General features: G+C 45.9%; 1 protein-coding gene and 1 long non-coding RNA gene across 3 annotated transcripts in view; one reads left to right on the top strand and one right to left on the bottom strand.

Moving 5' to 3' along the window:
• LOC132018450 (uncharacterized) overlaps positions 1 to 3,604 on the top strand; it is a 4,885-nt gene extending 1,281 nt beyond the window's left edge. Inside the window, exons 2-3 of the long non-coding RNA XR_009404539.1 lie at positions 1,224 to 1,392; positions 3,378 to 3,604. This is a non-coding gene — a long non-coding RNA (uncharacterized LOC132018450). The remainder of the gene's footprint in view (positions 1 to 1,223; positions 1,393 to 3,377) is intronic.
• PACRG (parkin coregulated) overlaps positions 1 to 20,554 on the bottom strand; it is a 495,970-nt gene that overhangs the window by 96,812 nt on the left and 378,604 nt on the right. The window lies entirely within an intron of this gene.

The raw sequence follows: 20,554 nt of genomic DNA, 5'->3' as shown, positions 1-20,554 counted from the left end.
AACTTCGATTTTACTCCATAGTTACGGACCAGTTCCTAACTCTCCACTGGCAACTACGGGGAGCCCTGGCCTGCCTCCCTCCTCTCTCTGTGCCCTCTCCCCTGCTGCCTTCGGGTGGGGCAGTGGGGACCGTTCAGTCACCTGCTCCCTCGCACACACCGGTCTTCTGAGCCACGGGACCTATAGATCCGTCCTTCTAGCTGTCCCCTCCTCCCCGCCCCATGGGCTGCTGAAGTCCCCATGTGCACTCTCACCCTTGTCCCCTCTGTGGGCTACTCTAACTCTTGCCCGGCTCCAACTCTGTGATGGCGCTGCTCTGACTTCACAGCCTGGCCTCTGAGATCGCTGTGTAGGCCCCTCTGCCTGCCCTGCTAAAGCAGTGCTCCTTGATTATCAAGGAGCAGAAACAGCAACTAACACCTGTGACAGCCTCAGGTATACAGGGCCCTCGCATACGTTTGATGCTTATAGAGACCTCTAAGGTCAGTTCACGCGGTTTTCCCCATGTGGAAACAGGACAGTGAGTGTTGCTGGTCCCAAGCGACAGGTGATACGGTGGGACAGAGGGTCTGTGAGTCTGCTGCTCAAGCTCGGGCACTCATGGGGCGTGTGGTCCTCCCTTGAGCGTGGGGTCTTGGCTTGTTCCCCTCTTTCCCCCGAGCACCCCTGGCTGTTAGTATTTGCTGAGCAGAGCTGGGCAGGAGGCAGACGCGAAAGGTGCTAGTGAGCTGGGTGACTTAATGCCAGCCCACACCCGAAGGTCATGAAGAGACTGTCTTTCCACAGCTGATCTCCTATGGGGCTCCTGACGAGCGGCATCACCACACAATTCCTTGGGCCGCAGGAAGCACCCATATCCCTCTACGGCTCCATTTCCAGAGAGACCGGGACGTAGATGTGTGCTGGCAGATAGCAGGACTAAGAGAGACCCAGTGGAGAAACTACTGACATTCAAGACTTCTTCATCCTTTAAAAAATTATATGTACTTATAAGAATTAATAAAACATATGCACCCCAATGAAGTGTAAAAAAGGGTTTATGATGAATCCTCCTTATAAATTAAAAGTTTTCAATAATTCTGTTAAAGTATGCATTTTTCTCATAATGCTGCTTTAAAAGTGTTTTCCCATATGTTTCTGTCACTTTAATTTTCCTTATCATTGTTTTATGGGTTAAGTAAGAAATAATTAATGTCTCATTTATGGAAACTCATATTCTGCAGACTGCATGAAAGCCTGGTCATGGGAGGATTAAAAACAGTAAGACAGAACTCAAAGGACATGAGACTGCTGACGGGCAGGGTTCCAGGCTCTGTGCGTCCAGCCCAGGCCCCGGCTTCGGGTTGCTGGCAATGGCCCAAGGCCCGGGTGTCAGGCCGTCCAGGAATGCAGGTAAAGCAGCCCATTCTCCGTCATCCCACGGCAAGGACATGCCACAGGCCCACCACCTGTCCCAGATCTAGCACTGAAAGCCCCATGTCCTGGCCACCTTCTCAGTCCGGAGCTAACCAGGGTGGTCGCCGCCCCCTCAAGGTGCGATCCAAAACAAGGATCGGCAAAGGACATTGAGGCTACCGAGGACTTTCAGTCCTGTTGGCTTCCCAGTTACTCCGGTCAGGTGTTCTTGCTTCGAGCAGTAAGAGGTTAACGTTTGACCTAACTTAGAAAAGGGACTCCCGGGGCAGTTCTATCAACACATCTGGAATGCCGCTCATGCAACTCAATCCCTCCTCCTCTCCTACTCACGGCCACGTGCTGTTCGGAAAGTATGCATGAACTCAGAAGTATGCAACGCATGCCCACATTCATACCCTTGGTGCTTAAAGTCCAAGGTTAATACTATTTGCCTCAGAGTGAGGTCATGCAAATGTTACAGATCATGGAATCAGACATGTAGACACTAGGGTAGGTGTGTATGTGTATGTGTGTGTGTGCACGCACGCGTGTGTGCACACCCTGGATGGGGGGCAGTCGGGAGGCTCTCGTCCCGACGTGATGCCCGGGTCCCAGTTTCTGACGGCTCCAAGAGAAAACCTCCCTTTCCAGGGGCTGCTCCAGGCTCTGTGAACTCGCAGGCCTAGGCCTTCCCTTTTCCAGACAAGAAGAAAGTTAGTCACATTTTTTTTTTTTTCCATTTTATAAAATAAAACCTATGTGTGGACTCAGTAGAAGGTTCCTCTGGTTTTCAGTCGTTATCAAAGTGAATTTCTTCCCTTTCTGCCCTTCCAAGTATAACCTTTCTGACACCATTTTAAAATTTAAAAAAATTACACATTGTCATTTTCTTTTCTTTAATGGCCAAATGCTTTGTATCCTAATGCAAGATTCACAAAAATATATATATTATATGCCACTTAATAATGTTGAAAATGTATGAAACATTACTTATACAGTAACATATACTGCCTATATGTTTATCTCTAACTGTATATATATATGTGTGTGTATGGATATGTACGTTTGTGTGTACATTTATGTATAAGTATGTTGTGTGTACACAAGCTTAAGAACTACATAGCATAGTTGTTCCCTCTGGGGAGGGTTCTGGAAGGGTTCGAGCTCTGGAGGGGTTGGAGGAATTCGAGGGAGACACCTTCCCTCACGCACACTTGCTCAGTGACATTTCAACCAGGCCATGTTGTTTACCCGCCATGCACTGTCACTCCTCTTCTCCGAGAAGTGCTCAGGAGGCAGCCATTTGTTGGGTCAGGTTGAGGCCTTTGGGCTGCATGTCCTGGGTTTGAATCTTGCATGGGCCATTTCCACCTACGTGACCACTACCTGGAGCCTTAATTGCTCTGAGCCTCAGTTTCCTAAAACTAAAAATTCTAAAAATCATCTTAATGGATAACTAACTCCACTCATTTGGTGAAGACATGTGCTACCCTGAAGGACCGCACTGAAATGGCTGTTTCAAAAATGAAAGAGTATTAGTGGATAAAAGGTTTACATTAATTCCAATTTCCCTGAAGATAGTGGCGCCCATTATTAGGAATTGGGAGAGTCACACAGATAAAGGTATATCTAGAAACCATTTCCTCTGTAATATTAAAAAGACTAGTACCCTTGTGCAGTGCCTTCTATGTTTCAAAATGCTTTATATGACATCACAACTTCACACTTTCTGCTTTGTGCATTTGACATGGACTGGAGAACTATTCTTTTTAATTTCCATTTGGATGTGGTTAATTCTATGTTCCTGTGGAAGATAAGATAGCTTTGGTCTGAAACGTTCCTTTGTCAAATCCCTTAAAATGGAAGGTAATGAGAGAAAATCGCCACCAGTTTCATAAGGACAGTGGGTACGTGGTACTTTATTTTGATGTATAACTCTAGACAAAAGCATTTACAGATGGTATTTTTTTTTTCCTTTGCAGCTAGAGGTGATTTCAAAATAGATTTGTGCTCTGGAAACAGCTGAAAGCACTGAAAATGTCCATAGAGATGAGAATCGATTCGCAGTAACGGAAAGCCAGAGATGACTGTATTTGAAAGGAAAACTTTTACAGTGAAAAAAATTAAACAACCACTAATAAGATATGTACGCTCTTTCCTGGGGAAAAGGAAACTATCTTGAAAATGTTAGGCTCAAGTTTTTAAATAAAAAAATAAAAATATCCCCAGTAATACAACCATCAGTTCAACATATTTTCTATTTCAGTTTTCTTCCCCTGCCATCTTTTTCATTTATGCTTTGTGTCATTCCATCATTCTAGCGTTTCTAGCCACCTGTCTATCTGTCATCTATCTACCTGTTTGTCTCGCTATCTTCTGAACATCTATTCATCCCAGGTTTTTTGTTATATAGAGATAATATTTGTTTATATCTTATTTCTTGGCTTTTCTTCCTTCTTGAACTGTAGGAACTATCAATAAGAGGTGATCTTTATGCATGACCAAGTGCCAAGCATGATTGGTCTACTGTTTATAGACGCCATTGGCCTAATGCCACCCCAAGACCCGCTAAGACAGATTTCATTATTTCTATTTTGTTTCTGCAGAGGTGGAAAGCAGTTCAACAACTTGTTCAATAAAGTACTTTCTACAGTAAGGTTCCTTGTAGCCCTGATACATGAGGAGGCTTGGAGTAGAAGGGACGTGGGAAAAGGGGAGGAAGGGGTCACGGATCGCTGTAGGATGTAGATGCTGGTTGAGCAGAGGATGGGCAGTGTCATTAACAGAGACAAAAAATCTATCAGGGGCTCTTGGGAAGTGGTAATAGTAACAGCTTTCGCGCTATGGGTGACTATGTGTCTGTGGGGGCAGGCACTGCCCTGTACTTATAACTGATGAGTGAGCGTCATCGTTTAGTTCCGTCAGTGACTCCACGAGGAACATGATGGGTTTGATTGTGGACATGTTGCTCTGGATGTGGCCATGAGATGAGGCAGGGAAAACACTGAGCAGGTAACTGAGGCACAGAAGCAGAGTTTGAGCAAGAACAAAACACATGAGTGATCGGCACAGAGGCCGCGGAGGCCATCTCACAGATTCATGACTGGAAGAGGTGCCGCTGCCCGTCAGGGAGCAAGAGAATGAAGGAGAGAAGGATTGGAGGAATGCTTGCCGAGCTGTGAGGGGAAGTCTCAGAAGCCAGGCCAAGATAGAAGGAGGTCTGCATCGTCAGCCAGTCAAAGAGGAGGCTCTGAGGAGAGATTGTTCAGATCTAGAATACGAAGGTCATGGCTCTGCAAGAGAGCGACCGTAGAATTGTGGTGGGGACTGAAACTTGACCTCAGGAGGAGAATAATGTGTTCGTGTGGAGAAGAAATAGCATCTTTAGGCATAGGAGTTCCTTTGCTAGGCAAGGCAAGAAAAGAAAGAAGTACAATAAGGTTCAAATGGGGGTGAGGAGAGAGGCCAGGCAGGGTCAGGTGTTCAATTGTCTTAGCCGTGGAGGCCCCAGGTGGTGCCGGTACAAGTGGGATCCCTGTCTATTTTCCCGGAGTGTAAAAAGTGTCTAAAGTGTATTTCCAGGACATGGGGGTTGGATAGGGTGGAGTGGGGAATCCTTGGTGGCTAACAAAAGGAATTTTCATGGAATTGAAAACATAGTGTTATCAGGACGCATGAAAAAGAAAGAGGAGAATGGCCCAATGCTCTTCTTCATCGGATACATCTCTTAATTGGTTTCACGGTCAAATTTATTGTGTAAGTAAGACTGAACTCAAGAGACAGTCTCAGAAATGTGGTCAGGGTGGTGTGTACAGTTCACAGCTTCCTTAATAGCATTCTCTTTGGATTTAATGGCTGAAATAAGATAAGACTGAAATTTAAGGAATTATAAAGGAAATCAACAACTATCTGCTGTAATTTGTAGAACATTAAAATATAATACAAAAACAATCAAATGTCCTTCATCTATATGTGGTTGAGAAGACCAACACAGCCCTAAATACTATCTTCCCTTGCATGGACAAAGAGCCTCCTTCAATTGTTACCTTTGAAAAACTGCCTTACTTTGAACACAGTAAGAGCTGAGGGTCAGTGGCAGTGGCTTCTCTCTGGAGGACAACTCCATATCAAGATGAAAGTTGAAGAGGACCAGGCTCAGGAGAAAAGGCAAGACATAAATTTAGGGGAGGAACCACCTGGAATATCCCTAAATGTCTGATGCCTAGATCATGCATTGATGACAAGGAAGGGGCTGATACAGAAGGAGGAGAGAGAGAGAGGTAGGAAAAGAGAGGAGAAGCAGAGTATGCTTGACTTGGGGCAGTTGGCCTAATTCCATTGGCCAAGCAGGTCTGCATATCCTAATTTTCATAATTATTTTTAGTAACTCCAAAATACTTGGACATCGGTGCCTTTACAGTAAGGCTATTGGGATGACTGAAGCAACCATGACCTAAAAAAATGGCGGCATCTTCAGTATAGATGTGCCAGTGGGACTCCAAATGCAGACTAACCCCAGCCATGCTCCATCCAGGGTGAAGGACCAGGGTTAGAATGGCCCTGGTAAGCCTGTCCGTGTGCAATGGGCAGGCAGCACATGGCTGAGAGCACCCACTGGCTGGGGAGTTCTCAAGGGCCCCACTGTGAGAAAGAAAGACCAATATGAAGACAGACAGAAAGTTCTGAAGGAAAGAGGGTTGGAGAATAAAAGAACGAAACAGACTAAAAGAAATATTTAAAACTAAGTTCTGGGGCATCCAAGTAAACACAGCCACTAGGGACACTGGCTATGGGATCTCTGGAAGGTGGAGTTGGGTTCAGTCTCCAGCACAGATGCCTTCCTTGTTGACCAGGATGATCACTATTAAGAGGCTGACTTCAGGGCACCTGCGTGGCTTAGTGGGTTAAGCCTCTGCCTTCAGTTGGGGTCATGATCTCAGGGTCCTGGGATCGAGCCCCACATTGGGCTCTCTGCTCGGCGAGGAGCCTGTTTCCCCCTCTCTCTCTGCCTGCCTCTCTGCCTGCTTGGGATCTCTCTTTGTTAAATAAATGAATAAAATCTTCAAAAAAAAAGACAAAGAGATTGACTCCTAATCCAACATGGGTTTGAAGAAGTCTCTGATTCTATACATCTTCCAACATGTCTAAAATATGTACGACACTGAAAATACACTTTTTCATTTTTATTTGAAATACTTGCAGGAGTAACTTTAAAAACATGACTTGATGGTACAGTTTTTAACGCTGCCTATGAAAACTTACAAAATTATCTTTGAGAAAAATAATAGCTACTTGAGAAATAATACAAAGCTTTAAGAAAACATACCTCCCTAGTTGAAAGCTGATGCACCCTGTTCTCAAGGAAGACTATATAGGGCCCACGTTTTGGACACAATATCTCGAGTCTTAAAAATTGTCTGTCTCATACTCCCTGGGAAGAATTGCCTTACTAGGAATGCTTCCTACTTTGTAAGAGAAGTTAGAGCAATCCATGTTGAAAAATGGTGGAGGTGCCCACTCTGACCTTGCCTCTTCACACATTGTCTTTAAAAAGTTTAAATCAACCCTTGAAAACAAATTGAAAACAAAACTAGAGGGTTTTCCTCTAGGCATCTGAAAGACTGACAATCATTTTTTATCCCTTCAATCTAAGTGAAGTCTCATGGAAATGGTTAGAGCAGCAAAATATGTTCTCTAATTTGATATTCATAAAAATATAAAGTGGCACATTAAGACTTTTTGTGGACTCCACCACCAACTTAAAAAATGGATACTTTAAAATTGCCCTGAAGTAACATGCCAAATGTGTTTGAAATTTATTTGTCATAAATATTCATTTGAATTAAAGCCTTCAAATGTCACATCGAGGAACATATTGTACTTTTTTAAACCAGGAAAAACAAAGAGTTACTATTTATGCCCTTAGAAAAGTTTTTCTTTTTTCTTTCTTTTTTTTAATTTCCCAAAGCCTTGGGTCTCAGGTTTATGAATTGCAGAAGAGTAAGAAATCTTGGGCATTTGGAAAAATAGAAATCCCAGGAGTGGAGAAGTGTGTCAGATTGTCGCTGCAGCAGGAAATCTAGTGGCTGTCACAGGTTGCACGAAGTTACAGATGTCTGCGCCTGTCTAACGTTTGACAAATGCTCTCAACACACCTGACCTGGGAGCCAACAGGCAAAACCACCTTCCAAAAAAGGAACAAACACATACTAAAATAAAATATACTTTCATCAAGCCTAAATATAGTTCTACATAAGCCATCCTTGTTGGAGAAATCTAGCTTTATACACCGTAATAAAAAATGTATTTAAGATGAAATAAACACCTTAATTCATGCTCATCTTGAGACATACATACCAAAGTTTAAATGTTTAAAAACAAGGCAATAAAGACATTTTTATGGTTGATAACAAACTACAAATTTGTCTGGGGAAAAAAATCATTAAATGTTTGACAAAAGAGCTGTGATAAGACATAAAGAACACAGTATTCACTGTCTAAAGAACCAGAGGGGGAAATACAGCTTGTCCCTGATCCCACATTTTCAACTATGTGTGCTATGATTACAGTTATAAACAATGGCTACTGTGTCAGCACAGAGAAAAACAAACAATAGGTCTTTTTCCAAAAGTATCTGTAGGAAGAACATACAAACGAGTCCACAAGGGAACTGAACTAATCCTTGTATTCTTTGTAAAAATAATACTTAAAGATTCATTTGCAAGAATGTTGGTATTCTTTTCCACTGGGCGTCTTATTTTCCTTCATTCACTATAGAATTTTTCCCAACTTGCACCTGGTTTGACCAGCAGTCAGCTGGCTGCCGAGGATTCTCCCCGTGTTGTTCCCTCCACCCCCCAGAGACTGGGTCGACAGCTGCAGAACTGTGCTCTCTTTAGTTATAAAAGCAAGCTTGTGACATCCTTTGCTTGATTCAGTTAAAAACTGAATTAATTGAAGTCAAGTCAACAAATACTCCCTCAGTGCTTACTGCGTGGACGGCGCTGCTGGTTTGGGAGGGGAGGCTGAGAGAGAGGCGTGAGCCATAGTCTTCAAGAAGCTTACAGTCTACGTTGGGGTACAAGACGAGGGTAATGCGGGCAGGGCAAAGCGTGTATTTCATAAGAGACGGTGATGAGGTGTCGCGTTAGTGTAGAGAAAAGAGATGGATGGAAATGTTGTCAAATAAGAGGTTCTCTGAGAACAGTCTTGAAGCACAGAGGGTTTTAGAGTTAGAGGGTGGGAATGGGGAGAAGGTGGCATTCTACTGACGGACAGAGGGGGAATAAAGTGTGCAGGATGGTCCACAAACAAGGCAAAGAACCTGGCTAAGCAGAGCAGGGAGACGAGCGAAGCTAGAGCCCCAGGGTCTCACAGCTGAAGGACAGGCACATGCCGTCCTAGAGCTCAGGGAAACCTTCTGAAGGACCTACGTGGGGGCCTTTGCTCAAGAGAAGAGACGTCTCGGGCCAGAGGGGGCACTGACCGCATGGATGACGGCTGGGCGGAGGGGCTCGGTGCAGTCCAGACTGGGAGGCAGGGATGTGAGCGGAACACTAGCCCTGGGCAAGGCGATGGGCGTGGGGGTCGGGGGGGGCACCCCACAGAGGGTGATGAGGCAGAACAGAGAGATGTGCGGGTCAGAGGAAGGCGGAAAGTCAGATGACACCTGGTGAAGACGGGTAGGGTCTTTTAGAGAAATCCGGTGCACATGGAGGGAATTTGATCTGGAGCGTTCCAAGAGACGATGATGCGTTTGTTTACTATAGCGTTTGCGGTACGAGTGTCCATCCGGGTGGAAGAGTTGAGGAAAAGATGCTCATAGTTTATGTCGTTCTTCTGAACTAAGGGTTAACTAATCATGCCTTTTCTAACTTGAGTTCAAGTAACAATTTTTCCAAGCCATTGAAATAATAATACGTAAGTGATATTTTAATGCCAATATTCTAATATGTGTGAGATAAGGAATTTCTGATTTGAGCTGTTTGAGGAGCACAGAAAACATTGCTAAGCGGTGGTTTGGGTAAAAATCTTTAAAAGGGAGAGCAGCACTGGAGCGTTGGCTGAACACAGTTGTGTTGGCCTTTGTGGGCTTCGTTAGCCGAAGACAAAATAAGATCGGAATCATCAGGGAAAGAAGAGTCAGTTGGTTTCGACTTTGTCTTTTGGGCAGGCTAATGGGACAGATGAACGGATTTAACACAAGAGAAAGCACCTGAAACTTTTGCCCCGTTCTAGGCTGAGCCTCGCCATGGATTTTGCTCAGGTTCTGTAGTGAGGGGTTAGTTTGTTCTCACTAACTTTTGTTCTTAATGTTTTTGACCTTTGAAGTCTGACCAGAAGAAAAGTAGAAAATGGATCATTTCAACCTTCTCTAAGGAAAGAGATTCAGATTTCATAAGAAAGCACATGCCTTCCAGGTCCCCTGTGCAGCCATGCAGGGCCTTTAGACAATTTTCAGACATATTTAACCTTCAGAATTACTTCAGTGCATTGGGCTCTTTGCTTAAGAGCCTAAGTGCCTTCCTGGGGGCCCTGTCGGAGCACTGGAGTCTAATGCAAGTCTTTGCATGAACCGGATTGTTCCTTAATCTGTATTTTAGCTTTAGAAAACTTAGATTCAAACATTTGGCTCAAGGCAGACCATTGCTGACAGGCCCCATCTTTATGATTGTGCTTTTGAGGAACAAACACACTTGCGGATATTTGGGGACTTTGAGTTTCATTGAAGAATACTTACACCTTTCCTTTGAAATTCTATTTATATTATATTTAGGCAAGTTTTCTGACTCCTAATAGGCTACTCATGAGTTATTGCTGGTAAGGTTTATAGATTAAAACCTTTCCGGGTGGTCAGCAATGAGCTATTTTTCCTCATTTGCCTATTATTGAGAAGGGAAAACCAATTTAATGCAATCGGCACACAGTCACATTACTAAGACCTACACTTTAAACCTCCTTCTTTCGAGGACTGTAGACCTTGCCTACTTGCAGTTGTCTTTCTTTTTTTGGTTTCTGTTCCTTCCACTTTTATCGATAGATTCTACTGCTTTTATGCTATTACCAGATATAACTCACAAAAACAAGTGACAGGCCACCTGGGAGCTTGACCATGCAAGCATTAACCGAGCAGGTCAAGTGTGACCAGTGTGTCAGCATTTACGTAAACTGGGGGCCATGAATGCCAGCCCTTGTCCATCACTGGCATTGGGCGAGTGGGACTGGAAGCAGCTGACTGTTGATGCTGATGGTTTGGTGCCTGCATTTAAATACATTTTTAAAAAGATTTTATTTATGTATTTTGCAGAGAGAGAGAGAGAGAGAGAGAGAGCATGAGCGGGGGGAGCAGCAGAGGGAGAGGGAGAAGCATCTTCCCTGCTGAGCAGGAAGCCCCATGTGGGGCTTGATCCCAAGATCCCAGGATCATGACTGGAGTCGAAGGCAGACGCTTCACCAACTGAGCCACTCAAGCGCCCCCAAATACATTTTCACAAAACTCATTTGTATCTATTCCCCAAGAAACCAACTTGTAGTTAGCTCGAGGATGGAGTACCACGCCCAACTTTCTGAAAGAAAATGAAATGGAACATGTTGTTGCATGTAAGAGGACCATGGGAGAGATGAGCCATCTGTAGGCTGAGTCTTGAGGGAAGCACTTGCTACAATAAGTGATTGTCAAGGTCATTCAGTCTTTAGAGGTAGCAGATAATAAATGTGCAGGGCACAAAATAGCTAGGCTGTTTCTGTTCTTTTCGAGTACAGTCTGTAATAAATGCCCAGGCAGTGGTGGATCTTTTCCTCTTTCTATGGATCTATAAAGGGATTCTTAAATCACTGTGTTAACAAACTGGCTAACAGTTCACCCGCAGAATTGAGTTGCCTAAAACCAGAAGTCATCATGACGGCTGTTAGGTATTTGTGAGTAAACCTCTTATCGGTTCATTTCATGCCTGATTCCTCTTCAACAAAATTATGTTAGACATAGAACTTAGTAGCACAGATGATGCTTTCTTTGATCATATAAAGGGGGGGGGGTTATACACAAATTATAAATCTCCAATTTAGTTGCTTTTGGCAGAATGTTTTGTACAGTATTATTCCACTTTACCATATTTGACGTTTGAAAAAAAATTACCCCACCCCATATTTTGTTAGGCTAAAAGGGAATGGTTTCTACTATTTCAAAGGAAAGTATGTTGATTGCTTCTAAGAAAACAGAAATGTAGAAGATGTTTTTCAAGTTCTAGCATGCATTCCTTAATTGTTCTTAGTAAATATCTACAAGTGAATAGCATTTGGAAAGGTCATACTCCTCGACCTTGCTATATATAAAACAATTCTTTCGCTACTACCACATGATATCTAGACGGACAACAACAACTGTGTTTTGAAGGAACAACATACAAGGGCTTGCAACTACTGAGAAAACTTTGGTGCAGACTGTGTCATAAAAATGAAACTAGACAAAGCAGGGGAAGGCTGACCCGTAGGAAACGGGGAGAGGCTGCCCTTTAGAACCACAGATTTAAAGCATTTCCAAGCCAGAGAGAGGACTTCTGGGTTCCCAGCCCAATCACTTGGTATGGGCCCTGTTTCCTAGGAACAGTCTTTCAGACTGGAGTATTAGTGCTCCCTGCTAAGTGCAGAGCCCAACAAGGGGCTCAATCCCAGAATCCCCAGATCATGACCTGAGCTGAAATCAAGAGTCGGATGCTTAACCAGCTAAGCCACCCAGACGCCCTGGCATCAGGTCAGAATTTTATCAAGGTCACATTTAGGAGAGTACATCAATATTCTACAGCAGCTTTGGGGGCTGAAATACAGATTCCTGGATTCAGAGTTATTAACCAGTCATTTCGGTCGGGTACAGGTTTAACATCAACTGTCATCAAAGCAACCGATGCAGGACCAAGTCAATTCAACATCGACCAAACATCTGGTAAGTGCCTACTGTATACAAGTCCAAGAGGGAAATTATTTGGGAGAAACTTTCCTACACAAAGAATGGCTGAGATGTGGCTTATCCCTATGTATTAAAAAGCAAGCCAGGTCTGTGCTTACAGACAGATCACAAAACTCTCTTTAGGAAAAGATTTGGTATAAATGCACGCAACCCCAAAGTAGCCGCAAAACGACAACTAGGAGTTTTGTTTTCGCCCAAGGAGCACCAGGATGTGATCTGGTGTTTAAAAAGGCGGTTCCTGTGGTGGCCGGGCATGTGTACAAACACAGGAATGTGGAGTCTCAGTTAGGGAACGCACGTGCCCAGCCAGAAGTGAGATGTAGCGAGACAGTGAGAGTCTGAACTCAGGCAGAGCCCTGGAAGGAGAGCCTGAGGAAGACTGAGTGGACTGACTGGGTGTGGCTGGTGACAGGACGATGGCATCCGTGACAGCTCTGGAGTTCTGGCAGGAGTGGCAAAATGACCAATCTATTAATAAATATTGGGCATGTGACAAAGAGGAGGAAACAGACAGTGAATTCAATTTTGGCCATTCTGGGTCTTAGGGGTCTAAAAGGCAGTTGAAAACATCGGCTGGTATTCGGAGAGAGCAGGATTTTACAAAATAGACCCAGGATCCTCTGAGCCGGAAGTAAGGGGATGGAAGTGCGCAGGAGAGTGTGGAGCTCAGCCACTGCAGACTGGGATGGGGCGGGGCGGGGGCGGGGGTGGCGAGTCCCAGCGCGCAAGTGAGGAGAGAAAGATCAAAGGGGAGCATGTGGGGATCTGATGCCCACCCGTAACCATCAAAGTCACCATTCTGGGTGCACTGCGCGTGGGCGGAGGACTGAGGCTGATTAGATGCTTGCTGCCTGTGCCAGTCACGAGATGGACAGAACGGCGCTTCTGGGGGTGGGGGTTGGGAGGGGGCAGAGTGGTGGTTACTAAAGAGAATTCCGGCAGACTAAGTTGGAGCAGGGGAAGGTCCTTTCCGAGTCCATGAGATGGGGCTGGGGTGCAGAAGGGATTTGTCCTGAGCAGTCGCCCGAGATGCGCACCTGCTCCCACTGGGCCAGGAGGCACAGCAGGTTCCAAGTGAGGGGTGCTGGGACCCGACCCATGGAACCAAGGACCCAAAATCTCAGCAAGGATATAAGGCAGAGAAGATCCACTTGGGGCACCAGAAGAGAAAACAAGTCTCTAGACCTGCGCTGGCTCCATGAAGGAGAACGTTGAGGGAAATCAGAGAGGGGAGAAAACGGGATATCGCTTTCTCGCCGCAGCTCTAGAGCCACGCCTAGCCCACGTCTTGGACAGTGGGGGGCTGTGGGGACATGGATGGCGTTGGGGGGGGGGGGCTATGTTGGCCCAGGGTTCTGGAATCAAGCCAGGGCCTACAAGCCGCCGTGGGGCGAGTGTGAGCAGAACGGCCCGGTCACCATTGGAGGAAGCCTTGCTGCTGTCTACGCTGGGCTGCAGCAGAGGAGGGTGGGGAGTGGGGAGTGGGCCCTTTCCCCCTGCCCGGGGGAGGCCGGCTCACTTCCTAGGCCCTGGAATCGAGGCGGATGAGCTAAGAAGTAGGATGGCACAAACCAGCGCGGTAGCCTAAACCTCACTGGCAAAGCCATCTCCCCGGATTGACTGGAAGGGTCCTGACTGGACCTGGTGGGTCGGTGGGGGCCTCGGGCTCAGGAAATGGATGGAGATCCAGAAAAAGAAAAAGAATGTTTGAGTCCGTAGCCCCGCTTTGTGACCGCAAGCCTCGTTTCCGACACGGCCGCACCTACGCGGAGGCGGCTGGTTGGCATTTTCCCGGATCCGTTAGGTGGGGTTGGGCTGAGGGTCTGGTTATCCCCTCCAGGATCTTGTCGAGGGCGATGAAAAGATGATGAACCTGTAGCCAGGCCCCCGGTTTACACTGTGGGCATCCCCCCTTTGTTCTTTTGCTTATGAAATTTTTTTAATCACCTAAAAATTGGTTAATATCTTTGCAGTGGAAGGTGCTGATTATTAAAGCAACAGCATTTAACATCATTAAGCTCAGCTCATTTGAAAAATCTAGACTTTGTGGGCAACCAGGAACTATCCCGGGGCTTTCCTCAGGCGGAACGCGAGACTCGAGCCTCACATATCCTATTAAGATGTCCCTAAGTTATAGGAGTTGGGTGGGTTGTTTGATAACAAGATCCCTCTGATCTTTCTGTGTTAGTTTCATCTTCTAGTACAATCCAGGCCTATTCTGGCCAGTTGCTCCCACGTACTGTTTTCAGTAAAAAATCGAGGGTGACAGCCCCAAGTGAACCCGCTCGCTCCTTTCTCTTCCTCTCTCCGCTCCCCACAGGGCTGCCGCTGGGCACGGAGGGCCTCTCCCTCCACCCCTGCGTGTTGACAGCAGTGCTCGGCTGCCTGTGGGCCGCACATGCTAGGTTAACTGCTTTTCTGTTTCTTGGTTTCTGTTCGCTGCATGGCCCTTCTGGCTTCAGCTGCCCAGCCTTTCCGGTGTCCGGCCGGGAAGCAAATCTTGAGTGACCTGGCCTAATTTGCACTGTTTGCCCCGTTTCCATGTGCCCACCAAGTGTCCAGTGGAGCCACACCGTTCCCTTCTTAGCTTTCCCAGACGCTGGTGCGCTTGTGCGCAAAGGCCGTGGCACAGTCTTTGCCAGGGACGGTCAGCCTTCTCCCCCTCCTCGGGCGCAGGCGGGCGCCTTCACATACGTTTCTTTATAGCAGCGCCCGATGTCCGGCGAGGCTGTTCCCTGATCTTGCTCTGGTCGGTGCTGGAGGAGAGCGGGACAGGTGAGGCTCTGAACTAACTAGCCCAGGTCTGATGGCTATTTTAAGGAATTCACACAAAGGTTTTTGGTTTTGTTATTGTTTTTTCCCTGTAAGAGTGGTTTCAGAACTCCCTGCATCTGGACCACTTAAAGCAATTGGAAAAGCCAGACCTGGGGTGGCCAAGGGGAATGAGCTGTGCGTACGCGTGTGTGCGGCACACGCACACACACGCACTCTTCTTCCTGTTTAGGTACCCTAAGCTCTTTGCAATTATAATGAAATATAATATTAAATAGATTGTAGCATTATTTAGGCACTACTCTTTTCTAACAGTTTTTATTATGACTCGAAGCTCCGAATTTCACCATAATTTGTTAAGGCACCGGAAACGCATCGGGGATAGTTTTATTGAGTTAGCGCTGAGGCATACGCGGAGACTCGGTATAACCTGTAGCATCAGAGAAACAATTTATGTACAGGACTTACTAGGCTCTTAAACGGCCCTAAATTGAATAAGAGACGTTACTTTAAAATTTCCAATTACGCTACATTCCATTATCTATGAGTACTGCATATTAGCACCAGGGTAAATTTCTTAAGAATCTGCGTGCAAAGAGCTAAATTTGCACATTGATTTTTGTCTTTTGTCTGCAGTTTAAGGCTAATTTAAAAGGATGGTGAGGAGATTCTATTTTCAACTGGCCGAAGTTCAGTAAGAATATAATAAAACACTGTTATAGCAAACTCTTTCACAGTGAAATTTTGGCAAAGCTAAATCTAATTCCTTTCAATGTGCTCCAACACAGCCAAAATACTGTTCTAGTGAGCGAGACACCCATTAGAGTGACAAGCTTCCTACAGTACAAGGATTTTTCCATATTTTATTTCAAAGCAAATCAGCACTTCATTGCGAATTAAGAGGACAAAAAGGAAATATTTTATAATAAAATCAATAAAGCCATACAGTTTCATTACAGCTATATTTTTATGATAAGCCTGCATTTTCCTAATTTCAGAAGCATATTTGATCACTTTAGACATAGGAAATTACTTCATTTAATTATTTCTGCAGTGAAAGCTTTGTAATTCTTTATAAAGCCTACTGATTAGCTTAAAAATCTTAATGAAAAGAGTGACCGTGTAACAGATCTCTTTAGGTACAAGTCAGGAACAGAAAGCCGAAAAGGTGTTTCTTTTACTTTGTTTTCTTTAACCCTCACTGCTCCCCACCCCAACACACCCAGCCCCGCCAGGCTGACCTTTAAGTCCCCGGCTTCGCATTGATGGAAAAGCTGACAGGAGGCGCTCGAGGGACACAGGTGAGGCTCTTAAAATCAGGACCATCAGACGTTTCTGTATGTTTTGTGTTTCAGTCCTTGCTCATCTTCCTAAAACACGGGGCTTTGTCACATCACGTCCCTACAGGTGGCCTTTGGCTTCCGATTATTTTCAGGATAAAGTTCTTCAGGCCAAAGCAGTGTGGGTCTGCCCTTACTGGCCTGGTGCACCTTACTGGCCAGAGCACCTCCCCACTCCTGGCCTCTGCTCAAGACAGAATCCCTTGCAGAGCCACTGTCCTCTCAGTGTCCCCTCAGCACACCAGGGGGATTTTTGCCTTCTTACCCTCTGAGATCATTGTCGTGATCTCAGACGCCTCCGGCCTCATTCACATGTTCTTCCCTCCTTCAACTAGTGTTTCTTGGTCACGCAGGACCGACCAGCCCCATGGTTTCAGGGCTGCACCTTCCAGACTACTCAAATCCTGCCGTGTTTCTTCCACAAGCTTCCTTACCTGAGAAAGGCCGCCAGAACCTCTCCCTCCTCCAGACTCACAGCACCCAGCTTACCGACCACTCTCCTCACCCTTAGCAAAGCGGAGTCCCTGTTAGGACTTGAGTCAAACCATACAACGAGAGTGCGCTTGGCAAATTACCATGTGTGTGGCCTCCAGCAGATCAATGAAGACCTACAAGTTTCCATTTCCCTATCAATAAAGTAGGAGAACGCTCACATCACCATTGTACTTGGGAAGACGAAATGAGATAATGCAGGTGGCAGTCGACATTTACGTCGGGAGTTTTCATTCACATCCATGTCAGTGTTTAGATGTGCATTTTCTTAATTTTGTTAATTAAATACTTGGAGATTCTTCTTTCCGACAAAGCCTGGTGGATGCAAAACCGACCCACCTTGAGATCAGGCACCCCATTAAACAGCAAGAATCTCTTTTGAACATATCCTGACTCTAGACATTGTTTCAGCAGCACAGGAATTAGCAGGGATTGTCATTGTGGTCGAAGACAGTAAGCGTCATCAGCAGTCTTACTTGGATTGATTTTGTAGATGAGAACATTCCAGGGACCATCCTTGCATTGTGCTTTAACTGAGAAGCAGAATAAAGTAAAACCAGCTATTAATTTAAGCAAAGCCTAAACTATTGGGATTTCTTTAGTCACTTTCATCCATCAGCTGAATTTCTGAGCGTGAATATTCAGAAATAGGTGAAAGCCACGATTTCACTCGTGGGTGGGAAGCAGTGGGCTCTCTAGAGAAGCCTAAGTGGGCCCTAAAGCTACCTCACCAGCAGGCAGGGGAATACAAGGGGCCGAGAAAAGTCCATTACTTTCAACTGAAACTGTGAGGGGAATTAAGTAGGTTAAGCCCTTAGAACGTTCCTAGGTAACTTATTTGAGTTGAAACGAACCTTACCAAAGAGCAGGAAAGCTGTTAAGGATCAGAAGTGATTAGGGGCTTTGTCTAAGACCCGGTCCAAAAGGGAGGAGTGTCAAGAGCAAGGTTGCTCTGAGCGGCGGCCCGGGGCGCCCTGGGTCCCCATTCAGGGCTATCTCCCCAATCAGCAACACGATACACAGCAGCGCCTCGCAGTCAGCGCTGACCAGGTAGAACTCAGGTGACTGTGGGGTGCGCAGTACTTTTCTTCGTGAGTTCACGACGCGTTTATAGGAACTGAGCGGTTAGTGGTGAGAAAACAAACGGACACCACAGGTTCCCGACTCGGGAAGCACCGCCGTCCGGGTGGCACAGCAGTGACCCTATGTCTGTGATAGCAAGGGTGGGCTGCAGGTGTGTGTCCATTTTTTTTGCCACTCCGGGCAAATCGACTGTCCCCACACAGCGCTGGGTCCTTGGGTGGCGGCTGAGGACGGGCGCGGGGAGGGGGGACAGCTGGCATGAGAGCAGAGGCTGGGAACAAGTTCACAGTGTTCGTCTCTAGGCACCCACAGAATAATGGAGAATTGGTTCTTTCATCTCCGGCCTCTGCTCAGCTTTTCATTGCCCCTGAACCTCTGCTGTCCCCAAGTGGCCGTCCGGATCACCGAGGTGGCCGTGGAGATGCTGAGTGGGGAGGTAAAGGTTTGCTAATGCTTACTGGGTACCGAGGTTGTACTGCACACTCTATCTCACCCCGAGTTTACCAAACAGCCCGAAGTGTGGTGGTCCCCACGGGGCTGGATGCGGTCAGCCTGACTCGGTTTCAAATCCCTGCACCGGCATCTCCTAGTAATGCGGGCGGGATCTGTCAGCCCAGCACCCATGAGCTCAGCGCCCCTGAGCCCCCGTCTGTCCTGCACAGGCACTGGCCCAGATGACTAAATGGTTGAGTGCTGCTTTGACTTTTGGGAAAGGCTGCAGAGCTAAGTAGAGACACAGATTTGGAGCTGGCATATCTGGGCCACAACCAGGCTCTGTCATTTGCAATCTCAGTGCCCTTTGTGTAGCGTTGTAAGTGCCTGAGCCCTAACTTTCAAGTCTTTAAAATGGGAATTAAGTGAGGATTAAGCAGTGCACCCGTCCTGGTGAGCACCGGGTGACGGACGGAATTGCCAGATCACTGTATTATACACCCGAAACGAGTATGACCCTGTGTGCTAACTAACTGGAATTAAAATAAAACTTAGAAGAAAACAAATATGCAAGATGGGAATTCAGATACCGCCAGTCAAGGCACACACAGCCTCTGGTGTGTGACCATGAAGTGGTCAGTCCACGAGCAGCAGCGCTTATTGTCAATAATTTATGGATAATCTTTGAGAAAAGAAAAGTAAAATCTGGTTTTCTGCATGACACCAAACTAGGAAGCAGCCCTTGGCCTCTGCGTACGCTTGGACAACCAAATAAGTTGCTTACAAGAGAGTAAGGGACTAAACTACTACTGCATGTGACCGTGCAGAAACCTGACCATAAACTCAGTACAACTATGTAGCAGAATTCTCATGATCTATTATATCCACTAACAACTGGTGTGAATTCATTACCCCATATGGGAGTATAATAGTAAATAATGTTATTGCCGGTGCTACTAGTTACAAAATCATGTAAGAGATTCATGATATTTTCATGAATATTCTTGTTGATAAACCCAAGCATCATGTTCTCCCATTGGAAAGAAGCATTTATCTTTATGAGCTTCTCATTTTTCAGAAAGTACCATGAGCTGCTCGTATTTCAGAAAGTACCGATCAGGTAAGTAACTCACTTATCACTTTCCATTGGGGAAGTGAATATGCCCAGGAAATGGGCAGCAAAACTTAATCTTGAGCAAAAACGGGCTCAAACCCTAATCAGAGATGCGGGTCGGATGGGAGAACAGGTGAAGATTAAGGGCAAACAGAAAGAAAACTAGAATTACGTATGGCTTGGGAAGGAGTCCAGTGATCAGAGCCGGTAGTCGGGTGACACGAATGGTATCAGAATCAATGTCATCTGCAGACAGACCTCCTGAAGCCAGCAGAGCCATGGGATGACTTGAGCCAGTAATTCAGCTCACCAAGCACGTGTTCAATGTTCATGAGCATTTCATGAGGGCTATGATACATGCCAGGTCATGGCCCCTGTCTTTGTAGCCTCGGGCAAGTAGCTCACTTGTCCAGGCTTCAGAATTTCGTCTGTACATAGATGGGCTAGAACTAGACGGCGTCTCATGGCTTACACTTTGGATATTGCTAAGATAGTTATAAAGAACTTTCGGAGATGGTCCTGTGCCTCCAGGGAGCTGGCCACAAGGACAGCCAACCACGTAAGATTCACCTAAAAGGAACACTTGATGGCCAAGGTGGCTCTCAGGTCACTTGCGGGTGCACCCAGGTCACCATTCCTTCGGAAGGGCTTAGCAAGGGGTCAGTGTTAAAGAGGGTAAAGATGGTATTGCCACCCTGCCTGCCTCTTTCCTTTCAGTCGCTCCTTTTGTCTCTCTTTTTGTTCCCTAGCAGGGGTTCTGTGGATCCCCCTCACCTTCCAGATGAAGCGCATAAACAAAGAATAACAAGTTATCGATGGATGCAATCCAAGCTGCAAAGCTTTTACCATAAAACATCTTTCCATTTCTAAAAAAGAAACCTACAGTTTAAAACTTGAAAAGAAAAAAAAAAAAAACTTAAGGTATTTTATTGAGTCCCAAGTGGTAAGTCTCCATGACTTTTC

This window comes from Mustela nigripes, chromosome 5, assembly GCF_022355385.1.
Source record: "Mustela nigripes isolate SB6536 chromosome 5, MUSNIG.SB6536, whole genome shotgun sequence".
Classification (NCBI taxonomy): Eukaryota; Metazoa; Chordata; class Mammalia; order Carnivora; family Mustelidae; genus Mustela; species Mustela nigripes.
The sequence above is the reverse complement of the archived record's forward strand: the minus strand, read 5'-3'. Positions and strand labels throughout refer to the sequence as shown.